At 34.5% G+C, this 12,213-nt stretch overlaps 1 long non-coding RNA gene across 1 annotated transcript; it reads left to right on the top strand.

Moving 5' to 3' along the window:
* The first annotated feature begins 10,175 nt into the window (after positions 1 to 10,175).
* Positions 10,176 to 11,809, top strand: LOC115293637. Its single transcript, XR_003909543.1, has 2 exons — positions 10,176 to 10,206; positions 11,676 to 11,809. It is a non-coding gene; the product is annotated as an uncharacterized LOC115293637 (long non-coding RNA).
* Positions 11,810 to 12,213: the final 404 nt, after the last annotated feature.

The raw sequence follows: 12,213 nt of genomic DNA, 5'->3' as shown, positions 1-12,213 counted from the left end.
ATAGAAGGTTGGATTTGGAGATGACAGAAAAATGCTTAATAACAGACATACCTCATCCTGTCAGTTCATTGGTCTCATACCATCAACTTCCATACATATGTATACTGACTCCCAACCAGAAGATGCAATTATCCTTCATACAAACAAAAAAGAGATATACAAAATCCAAACAGCCACCATATCCATTTCTGGGCAACAATAACGGCATCCATTTCTGGGTGATGATATTTAATCTTGTAATATAATCACAGTCCTATTTGAATAATCTGTTTCCCAAAGACTCCATTGTAAGCCCATCTATGACGAAAACACATTTATATAGAATAGTAAGGGGATAGGAGAAAAGAGGTCAAAGAAAGTATTTAATATATAAAAATATCAATTAGTTTAAATGCCCATGTGATCTTTATAGATACATAGAACTATATATATATATATTTATTTATTTTAATGTTTTATTTATTTTCGATACAGAGAGAGACAGAGCATGAGAGGGGAGGGTCAGAGAGAGAGGGAGACAGAGAACCGAAAGCAGGGTCCAGGCTCTGAGCTAGCTGTCAGCACAGAGCCTGACGCAGGGCTTGAACCAACGAACGTGAGATCTGACCTGAGCCGAAGTCGGAGACTTAACCGACTGAGCCACCCAGGCGCCCCTATATATATATTTTTTATGAAAGTAATAGCAAGCAAAGAACAAAATATGCACACCTTCCATAGTTCCCAATCCGTAATTAGTTACATGATTGTAGCTGACAATAACACCCTTCTTCTACTACCCTTTTTTTTTTTTTTTTAGTCAGCCTGTTAACTGGTTGATTTGCAGTTTTTCACCTGATGGAATTACTGAAGGGTCTGAATTCAAGAGCAGGAGTGTCGTATCACACCCAGAAAGTGGATTGTTTCTATTACTAAGAAAGTCTTAGAAAGTCTTAGAGTTCTAAGGTTCTCAGCACTGTTCAAGTTCACTCAGCTGTTGCCATCCATGTTTCAGCCTCACTCTCCTTCCCAATCAATGTCCTGACTCTCTCAGGAGATACATAGCCAGTGTTAGATTTTGATTTACATTGTAATTCTACAATCAGCACAATTAAAATCTGTATCGACTTTTTTAGGAGAAGCCAGTCCTACAGCTACAAGAGGCAGAACTAAGTGCTGCCGCCAGAGGGAAAGGCCATATAAGAACACAATAAGATGGAGTGAGAAAGTCTTTCTTCCTTTTCTCTCCTTTCTTCTCATCTCCCTAGAGAGCTTCTTATTCCCAGAACTGAGTAGGAAACATCTTAAAGGGAGAGATAAAAGCCGTACACTTTAGTACCAGTGTTACAAAGCATAGAAGAGTAAATTTGCAACCAAGAGATAATAGTTTAAACATGAACACAGACTGGGGCCTAAACTATTCTGATGTCCAAATGGTTGGACTTCAGGAGCCATGAACTGGTGGTGAAGCCATTAGGAACAGAGGGACTTGTCAGAAAGAACTTACCGGTAAAAACCTATTTCCGTATGTTATCATCAAATGAATTTACATATGTAAATTGCTTGAAACAGTGTCTGGTATATATAAAGCACCATAATAAGTGAGTGTTAATAATATCATCATCATCATCATCATCATCATCTCATTATATGATAGTATTAAGCATTGATACTCAATTGATAAAATCAAAGTTATAAACATTCCATATCAGGTCTATGAAATCTGTATCAGAAAGTTGTTTATAACAAATATTTGTAGATGCAAAAATAAAAAATGTGTACTATCACACTGAAAACAAAAGAAAAGAAACTACAAATTGCTATAGGAAAGTGTGAGTGTTATGAGGTGTTAGTAACACATTAAGGCACATTTTCAAAGGGCTTCTTCCCATATTTGGCTATTAGATTATGTTATTGTTTACAAATGTGCTCAACCCAGATTTTAGCTGTATAATGCTTTTTGCCCTAGAAACATTGAAATCAATTATTGTCTTAAATCCTCCAGAACCGGAGCTAGAAAGAACATTCATCTTTCTGACTATGTATGTTTGCGAGCATGTAGGTGAATATTAGAAGGGACCTATAGACCAGCACTATGTTAATTTAATGTCCCTTTGAATGAGACTTCTTCCAGACTAGATGCTTTATGTACAGTCATAAAGATAATATACAAATAGACATTTTTTACATTTATTAAATTAATTTGCTTATTTCTCAATTATTACAAAATGAATTGAAAATCTTCTCTATTTAACTTCCACATTTTAGTTCTAATTGAACACACTAAAATCTTATAATTTCATTACTGTTTTTGTGTTATTTTTTGTTAGCGGTGGTAGCTAGTTAATTCATTTGAGTTTTATATTTATCCATATGTTAATGTAATAATGCCTCACTTTTATCTATAGTTCACTTTTCTAAGGTCTTTAATTTTTCATAAAATTGATAACCTGATGCTTAGCCTAGAATTCCCTTCTGCTCCCACCACCATCCACAACTGAGAAATACTCAAAGTAAATAAACCAAAATATAGGTATTGAAAGGCAAGTATTTTGTTCACAGTAGCATCACTAATTTCACTCAAAGTCTGCTCCTCATATTTTAAACCTAGTTCACCCTAATTTGTTTCTTACTCTAAAGTGGATGAGACAACTAAAATGAGGAAAAATAGGAGGGGCTTTAGAATCCAGCAGACCAAGAGTAGAAATAACAGCAGATAGAAAGAAGGGAGCCCGAAGAATATAAAAATCAGCTTCAAAATTACGGGCTCACTGTGCATCTGTGATACACAGTCCTCCTCTGTGAGGATAAAGGAGTGAAGCCTTAAGGCACTAAAGTCATCAGTGCATTGGAACTTATTCTTGCACTAGGTTAGGTGAACCATGAGCAAGGTACTTAACTTCTCTGGGCCAACATTTCTACATCTTTATAATTGGGGGATTTGATTAAATAGTTTCCAAAAATCCTTTAACAACCTAAATTTCTATTATTTTATTATAATTGTATAATGAATCTTCAATGATTTCTTTTTAAAATGTCATGAGTGAGTTAAAATATTTTAAAGCATTTCTGCTAGAAACTGTTAAAGTAAAAATGGTTTCACCTTAATATTAGTAAATACGTGTTATTTAGAATGAGTGAAGCATTCTTCTTCTGCAAGTGTTCTGTAAGACGAGAAAACATACCTAATAAATTTTAACTTGATAAATTAGCAATGTCTTGCAATATGAGTAGTAAATGATGCTAAATGTCACATAATCACAACTGAGCCAATGGTTCTTGAAAGTCACTTTGATATACAAGTGCTTTGGATTACAAGCATGTTTCTGTAATGAAATATGCTCGCAAACCAAGGTTTTACTGTATTTAGATACATTATTTGATTTAATCATCACAGCAATTCAATGAAGTGTATTCTATTTATGCACATTTTATAAATGAGGAAACAGGCTCACAGAAGTGAGATAAATTGCATGATGTCTCATGGTGAGACAATATCCACAATCCATTTTTGTCTTCCGCAAAACTTTGTACTACCTCCTCAAGTAGTGGGGATAAGTCCCATATCCTTGCATGGGTCCTTCTGCTTTATTCCTGGGTCACAGGCAAACAGCAAATTTCTGGATTGCAAAGTTGAACATGTAACTATTGGTTATGTGGCACTCTACCAAACACAGCTCATTGATTAGGAGCATGGTCCCTGCACCTGGCTATGTCTAGTCACAGATTCTGCTGTTTTACCAGGTGGTTCCAGTTTCTGCAAGAATATTCAAGTGATTAAACATGATTTTCACTGCTGAGCCACCATATGACTTGAATACCAGCTTATCACTAAAGGATTGCTGATACATAGTTTTCTTTTTTGAATATGGCTAATTGCCTATTTTTTAAATATATTATTTCTGTGTATTTGAATTGAGCAGGAATGCACAAATGTCTGCTGTGACATCTTGATCAGAAGTGATTGCCCTCTTTTCCCCTAAGCAGATCTCTCAGAGTGGAAATAATACCCAAGAGGCAATATCTCACAGAAGACAGCATGGACTATGAGGGTGCCTGGTACAGCAAAACGCTTTTTAAATATTCCATCTTAGGCAAGTGTCTTCAACTTTCACCACCTTAGTTTTCTCATCTAAAAATTGGCAATAATAATAGTTCTTATCTTTTGAGGTTGTATTGAAGATAAAATGAGTAAAATAGCGTCCTGCATAAAGTGTAGAAAAAACTGTTCATTACTGTTAGCTGACAACAGAACTATGACCTAGAAGTCCACTGATAATTTGACACAACTTATGACTATTTGGAATCCATTTTTCTTGATTTACCTAGTGTCTAGGAGAGAATCTGATATCTTACAGATGCTCTATATATTTTTTAATGAATGTCATTTAGTTTCTAATGTTGTTTGCTTGTTTTTCCCATCTCAAATTGATCTAAACTGACACCCTTGCTTCACTGAAAGCTCATATAAATTCTAAGTAGTTTATTGTTAGGAAATCTGTTAAGGAAAGTCTTAAGATCTCCTCCCCCCCACCATCATGTCTTACAAAGAAAGTCATATACCTTGCTTACAGTCAACAAAGAAAAGTAGCATCAGAATTTGCATCCAGTTCTGTCTTGTGTGTGAACCAGAGGACACTTTGTTGCTTCTCTCCTAGCCTAAGTATTATATGCTAGTTTATGAGAAAGAGCTTAGTACACTGAGAAGCATATGCCAATATATGACATTTACGTGTTAGCAAGTTTACAGTAGTAGCCTCTTAATTAATTCTTTAGCAGATCAGGCACCTCCATATCCCAGTGTATCTTACACACTGAGAAGCAGAATTTAGGATAGAACAGAAGAGGGTGGAGTGCTCTCTCCATTCCTATAGAGAAATTTCAAGTGGGTCAATTAGCCAGTATGCGTATTATTCATATCCTTTCATCTTTCTAGCAACTGTCCAGCTGCTGACTCTTTTCTCACTACCATTAGCAAAAATATGTTTTGATCAGACATTGAAGGAATTGTGACAGTCATTAGCAGATCATCATAAAGTCATCTGGAGAAAGAAACACCAGTACATGTATACAACTACCTATGAATTTAGTTCAGCATTTTCACTTGCATGCTCCATTGTACTTGTTTGTAAAATAAGGATACCAAAATTACTTCACTATAACCATGAAGTTTAAAATTTTGATATAGAGATCCCTCTACAGTCCCTGGTACATATGCAGAAATCAATAAACCATAGCATACTGTGGATAGCAATTAGGATAAAGGTTGCAGTTTTAAAATTAAAATATCCATAGAATAATCAATGTTAAAGTAATTGTGGCTAATTCTTCATTTATTCCGCACATATTTAATTCATATCAAGTGTGGCCGTAAGGCTGTAAAGAAGGCTCACATAGGCAGGACTATACAGAACTCTAATTCAAACCGGTAGATGGTTTTCTGTCTTTTTCTTTTTTTCAGAATTCATTTCCCACAATTAATCTGACACATAAACTTCCTTCATTCAGACTGAATGGCATTTACCATGTGTCAGAGCTGTGTTGAAATTACAAAAGAAAAAAAAAAAGTAATGTATACCCCATGCCCTCAAGGAACTCAGTCCAGTGAAAAAGAGAGAAACATCAACAGATAATTAGAATCTAGGGAAAGAAGTGCTAATAGAGATATTTGTAACACAACATGGCAGTAATGAAGAAGACATGGGTGAGTGAGTGCCATGCTCTGCTAGGGGCATTAAGTAACACAGGAAGAGAAGAATGATCTTTGCCAAGTTGGCTCACTCCCCAAACTTGTTCATTTTGTTTCTCAGTGGAAACTGCTGCAATGGAAGCTAAGAGATATGAAGGCAAAATAGAAATATCCATAGGTTGATGCCTATGCATTCTTTTTCCATGGTCCAGCTCTGAATGGAGGATATTAGAAAACTGAATCAAAGAGAATTCTAAAAGCCCAAAAAAGAATTCACCTAGTAGCTCATCAGACAAAGAAACATCCTTTCCTCTCTTCTCAGCCTCTGTACCTCCATTTATTTTCAGTATGTCAAGTGTTTTGAGTACATTGCCTTACTAAACACTAAAAGTTCAATGAATTAGAAGTTAATAATTCAGTTACAAAACTGTAAAAAATTAACCTGTAGGTTTTGGCCAAGTCTACAGAGCTGCTTAGTGATAGTTAGTAGTTAAAATCCGGTGTTTGTCCCCAAATACTTTCTCCTAAATCACTTTCCTACACAGAGTCAGTACATTACAAGAATAGGAGCACATTTTTAAGATCATGTCCAATTCAACGATTTAGTAAATACCAAATACTTTGAGAAAATTCCCAATTTAATGCTACCTTAACCATGATTCACTTATTCAGTGAAAAATATAAAGAAAGATCTAATTAGATGTATGCTTTGTACATATTTTGGGCGTACATAAGAACGTAACTTAGTTATTATAATCTTATTTGGAAAATAAAAACTTAGAATTCACTACACTGTGGTACATAATTACTTTTTTGAAATACCATCAAATTTATGAAATGAATTTGTAAGAGAATATATTTTTTTAATTTTTAATGTTTTATTTGTTTTTGAGAGAGAGAGAGACAGCATGAGCACGGAAGAGTCAGAGAGAGTGGGAGACACAGAATCTGAAGACAGGCTCCAGGCTCTGAGCTAGCTGTCAGCACAGAGCCTGACGCGGGGCTCAAACCCACAAACCGTGAGATCATGACTTGAGCTGAAGCTGGACACTCAACCAACTGAGCCACCCAGGCACCCCAAGATAATCTATTTTTGACTACATGAAAAGAAGACTACATGAAAAGAATATATGTGGTATTATTGGAATACTTCATCCTACTCTAGGTAAAGAGGTAATTAGTGTTAAAAATAAAGCTAGGGAAGATACTTCTTAAAGTGAAAATGGGCATCTTTATTCATCTAGTAATATTAGCTACTTAACTTCCTCAAGGAGATATTATGATGATTAATTGGATCATGATGGAGAGTAATTTATGAAAAAAACCTGAGTACTCAGATTTTTTAGCATGATTTCACCACAATTATGTTCAATTTTTATTTTCTTGACTTACATTTCAGTTTTATTGGTTCTTTCAGGAGAACAGAAAGTAACTCAGTGCTTGAGGCACACTCTTTTAAGAGGTTACAGAAAGGATAAAAAGAGGCAAATTTTAGTTGAAAACATTGTGCAACATTAGTCCTCAGAACAGCCCTTGAAGAATCCAATTTCCACTGTTTAGCAGCTGCATCTCAAAGGACTCAGTACAGTTTCAGACACACATTATGGAATGACAAGGAAGAAGGGAATCATAGAGAGCAATTAATCTAAAATCTACTTTATATGAAAAAACTGAAAGCCAGAATAATAAAGTGATTCACCCACATAACACTATTGCTTGATGTACTCTCAACCTGAATTATTTCACTTTCTATTCTATTGCCCAATGGTTCTCTCTTCAGTCCCTGGGCATTTTGGGTCTGGGCACTCAAAGATACGTCAGGGTAGATCTTCCTTTCAGAATACAAGAGAGATGACTTCTGAAACAGACAATGTTCCTGACATCTGAAAACAAACATCATTTATATTAATGGTAAGATTCATATGCCAACCTGAGTGTTTATTTCTGGCATGCAGATTGCTCAAATGATCACTCCTGACCAGGATGATTTCCATAATGAGAATTACAAGAGGTCGTTAATCATGAATTTACACACAGTAATGTAAAAAGCACTCTGGGCTTTTGTAGGAAAGCAGAGACTATACTTATGGTAAAAGTAAAAAGGCTTCAGGTTATAATTAATGTAGCTAACTAACAAACTGCCTCAAGCTCAACAAATCAGTAACATCAATTATTTTTTCTCCAGATGATATAAGAAACTAAAGTTTATATTTCACGTTTACTATGATGCCACCTCTAGAAGAATAAATGAACTGCTTTTAAGAGTATAAATCATAGACAAAAATGTTCCCCCATTTGTTTAGTGCCGAAATTATTTCCTTCTTTGTTTTAGCATAAATTCTGGACTTGTGAAACTATAGTTGTGTCTCCCCTATTTCCTTTTTACATCAACTCAGTATTTGCCTATGGGGTCAATTACTCAGATGATAACTTCAGGGAGTTCAAATAAACTTAAAAGAATTATTTTAAAGACTAACATTTTAAATTAATGAACAGAAAAAACATACCTGAATAATGCTATACAAAACATTTCTTTCAAGGAGTCATGTCTGAAGGGCAGGCCTGGAAATAGAAACAATAGGTAATCGGTTATTGTTTAAGATTAGTTACACCCTATGTGAGGGTCCTGGGTCTACTCTGTGATTGGTTAACACTCTAAACGTTGTAATTGGATAAACCTGCCGTCAATAATATTGTATAATAATTGGATCACTGTACCTATGTCACAATTTCCCGTAACTCCCCCTTCCCAAACTCATAAAAGTCCTACCCCCACCTTTAAAACACACACACACACACACACACACACACACACACACACACACGAGAGCCAAAACAACAAGGGGAAAACAGAGAAACAAACCAAGAAACAAACTTTTAACTATAGAAAAAAAACCTGATGGTTATGGGGACGGGGGTAAAATAGGTGAATGGGATTAAGAGTACATTTATGATAAGCACTTTGAAATGTATAGAATATATAGAATTGTTGAATCACTATATTGTACACCTGAAACTAATATAACAGTGTTTGTTAACAATTCTGGGATTAAAATTAAAAACCCAATAAGAAAGAAAAAAAAAAGAAAAGAAAAGATAGAGGCACCTAGGTGGCTTGGTTGAGGTCTGACTTTGGCTCAGGTCATGATCTCTTGGTTCATGAGTTCGAGCCTTGCATCGGGCTCCGTGCTGACAGCTCAGAGCCTGTTGTCTGTTTCAGATTCTGTGTCTCCCTCTCTCTCTACCTCTTCCCTGCTCACACTCTGTCTCTCTCTCAAAAATAAGTAAACATAAAATAATAATTTAAAAATTAAAAAATTAAACATAAAATGAGAAGATAGCTCTGAAGCCATATAATACACATGCTTTATAACATATATATTTTATACATAATGCAGCATACAACTTATTTATCTATTTTACAACACCTACTCAAATCAGAATCTGTTAATAACATTTGTCTTGGGGTGTAGAACTGAGAATGGGGGAGGGAAGGAAAGAAGTACCTTGATTACCATTTGGAGTTTAAAAAATTACTTATGAGAAAGCATTACTTTTATTATTTTTTTTACTTTTATTTTTTACATGACAAGTTTAAAATGTCTTTCTTGGGGTACCTGGGTGGCTCAGTCAGTTGCGCGTCTGACTTCAGCTCAGGTCATGATCTCATGGTTCGTGGGTTTGGGCCCTGCATCAGGCTCTGTGCTCAGAGTCTGGAGCCTGCTTTGGATTTTGTGTCTTATTTTCTCTCTGCTCCTCCCCCATTTGTTCTCTGTCTCTCAATAATAAATAAATAAATAAATAAATAAATAAAATTTTTTTAAAAAAAGGAGTCATGTCTGTAACCTCCTATTTACCTAATTCAACTTATTTACCTCCACAGAAAAATGGGTGAATAATAGAACAAGTTTGTTGCAAGCTTTGTTAAAAGTTACATTTCAACTTATTTTACTCTTCTTTCTGTTTTTTAAATTTTTTAATGTTTATTTTTGAGAGAGAGACAGAGTGTGTGTACTCTAGTTTTATTCAAACTTTTTTTGCAACTTCTTTGAAGTATATATACACAAAAAATTGTGCACATTTAATATATACCATTTTATGAGTTTGAACATTACAAATATCCATGATAACGTAACCACAATCAAGATTATAAATGTACCCATTGCCTCTAAAAGTTTTCTAGTGTCTTTCTTTTCCTTCCCTCCTCTCTCCCTCCCTCCCCTCCTTCCTTATTGTGATAAGAACACTTAAAATGAGACCACCCTCAACAGTTTTTAAGTACACAATACTATATTGCTAACTATAGGCACTATGTTGTACAGCAGACCTCTGGAATTCATTCATCTTTTATAACTCCAGCTTTATGCCCATTGAACAACTCCCATTTCCCCCTCTTCCTATACACTGAAAACCACTATTCTATGTTCTGCTTCCAGAAGTTTGACTATGTCACCTAAAAGTGGAATCATGCAGTTTGCCCTTCTGTAATTGAATTATTTTACTTAGCACAATATCTTCCAAATTCATCCATGTTGTAAATGGTAAGATTCCCTTCTTTTGTTAAGGCTGAATAATATAATACACACATTGTGGGTGTGTGTGTGTGTGTGTGTGTGTGTGTGTGTGTGTGGATACCACACTGTCTTTATCCATTCATCTGTTGGTTGATATTTAGGAGTAAAGTTGAAAGATACAAAACCAACATACAAAATTCAGTTGCATTTCTATACACTAACAACAAAATATGTGAAAAGTAAATTAAGAAAATCCTATTAACAATAGTGTTAAAAGGAATAAAATACGTAAGAATAGACATAACCAAGAAGATGAAGGACCTTTATACCAAAAACTACAATACATTGATAGAAGAAATTAAAGAAGTTTCAAATAAATGGAAAGACATTCATGTTCATGTATTGGAAAATTTATTCTTAAAATGTACATATTTTAAAAATGTAAAGGATTCCTTTTTGATATAAATCTCAAGGTGCATGTACCAACTGTTAAAGTGTGAAAAAATGATAAATTTTCCTAAATTTATTCATAGAAGCAAAATACCATAGATATCTGTTTGTAGGCCTATTCATTCTATAAAATATCACTTATTCTCATCATTTTATTGACAATATTTTATTGCTGTCTTCATGTTTTATACATTTCAAAGCACTTGAAATATGTTTTCTGAGCTGAGTCTCTCGGAATCTCAGTAAAATCCACCTAAGCAAGTACCATTATTTTCATTTTGTGGGTAAGAAAATAGAAGGCACAAGTAGGCAGATGATTTTTTGGTTTCCATAGCATGTCGTTTGCTGTGCGTTGTATAGAACTGAACTCTGTGGGTCTCAGCGTTTAGTTAATTTTATAGCATTCCACCTCATAACATTTATAATTGATACCAAGTCGGGACAAAATTCACATAAAAATAAAAAGCATAGAATATGGTAATATGGTTGAGGTAGACTATAATAGTTGAGGCACTATTCCGTAGCTCTTTCTTTTTGACACACAGGTCAGGGGTTATTGTTTTTTAAGGTCAAGATGAAGATCTGACCTGGAAATTGGTTTTTGTCCTAATAGGAAGAAAATCTACTCATATCTCTATCTCACTGCCAATAACACGAAGCATGCTAGAAAGGCAAAGAGTTCAGGGATTTCCATACAAGTGTTTTTCTTAGCTCACAAATACCACAAAATTATTCACTCTTTGAGGAAGGTCAAGAGCAAACATTATTTTCCCTTTTTTTTTTTTTGCAATTTTATAACCCTTTTGGAGTCTTTTCTCAAAGTTAAATTTATAATGTAGATGGTTTCTCTACATCTTCTATAAATCTTCAGAGAGGCAATAATTTTATATCAAATTCCACTTATGACCCTCTGATCCAGACTTACAGCTGTTCCTCAGAGCTTTTTTGATCTGTTTCTTGAGCCACTGTAGAAAGTTATGTAGGGTGGGAAAAAAACCTCACTAAAATAGTTGATAATGTTGTTGACTTATTTATATATTTTTCAGATTATATGCTGTGAAGTTGGAGAAAATCTCAAAATTGCTGCAAGCACTGAAAGAAATGCTAAAGCAATTTAAGTTGAAAACAAGGGCATTTGAGGAAAAAATTGTTAGGTTATTAATAAATATTATGCTCCAGTCTTCTTCTTATATTTATCCTACAGACATAATAAAATTCATATTTTCTTTTTCTGGGAGGTATTATGTGGCTATGGCTAGCATACCCAAGGCCTTTATGGAAATATTCTCATCATGCCATGTTGCTAGTGTTGCCTAAGCAATTGCTGTCTTCTTTTTCAAAATAATGACTTAAGCTACTCTTTAATAGATACTGCCATTCCTGGGGTGAATTTTTCACAGTGGTCTAGAATTGTTCTTAAAGTGGCTGAAGAAAAAATGCATTTCATATTTAAGTTCATCTTAATAATTAATTCGACATTGTATTGATCAAAATCTGCAAGTAAATACGTTAGGGTGGAGAAGAAAGAACACTCAGGATTTCTATCATTCCATATCTTTAAAGGCAGCTTGACTGTTAATATGC

The sequence above is a fragment of the Suricata suricatta genome, chromosome 6 (genome assembly GCF_006229205.1).
Source record: "Suricata suricatta isolate VVHF042 chromosome 6, meerkat_22Aug2017_6uvM2_HiC, whole genome shotgun sequence".
Taxonomy (NCBI): Eukaryota; Metazoa; Chordata; class Mammalia; order Carnivora; family Herpestidae; genus Suricata; species Suricata suricatta.
The sequence above is the reverse complement of the archived record's forward strand: the minus strand, read 5'-3'. Positions and strand labels throughout refer to the sequence as shown.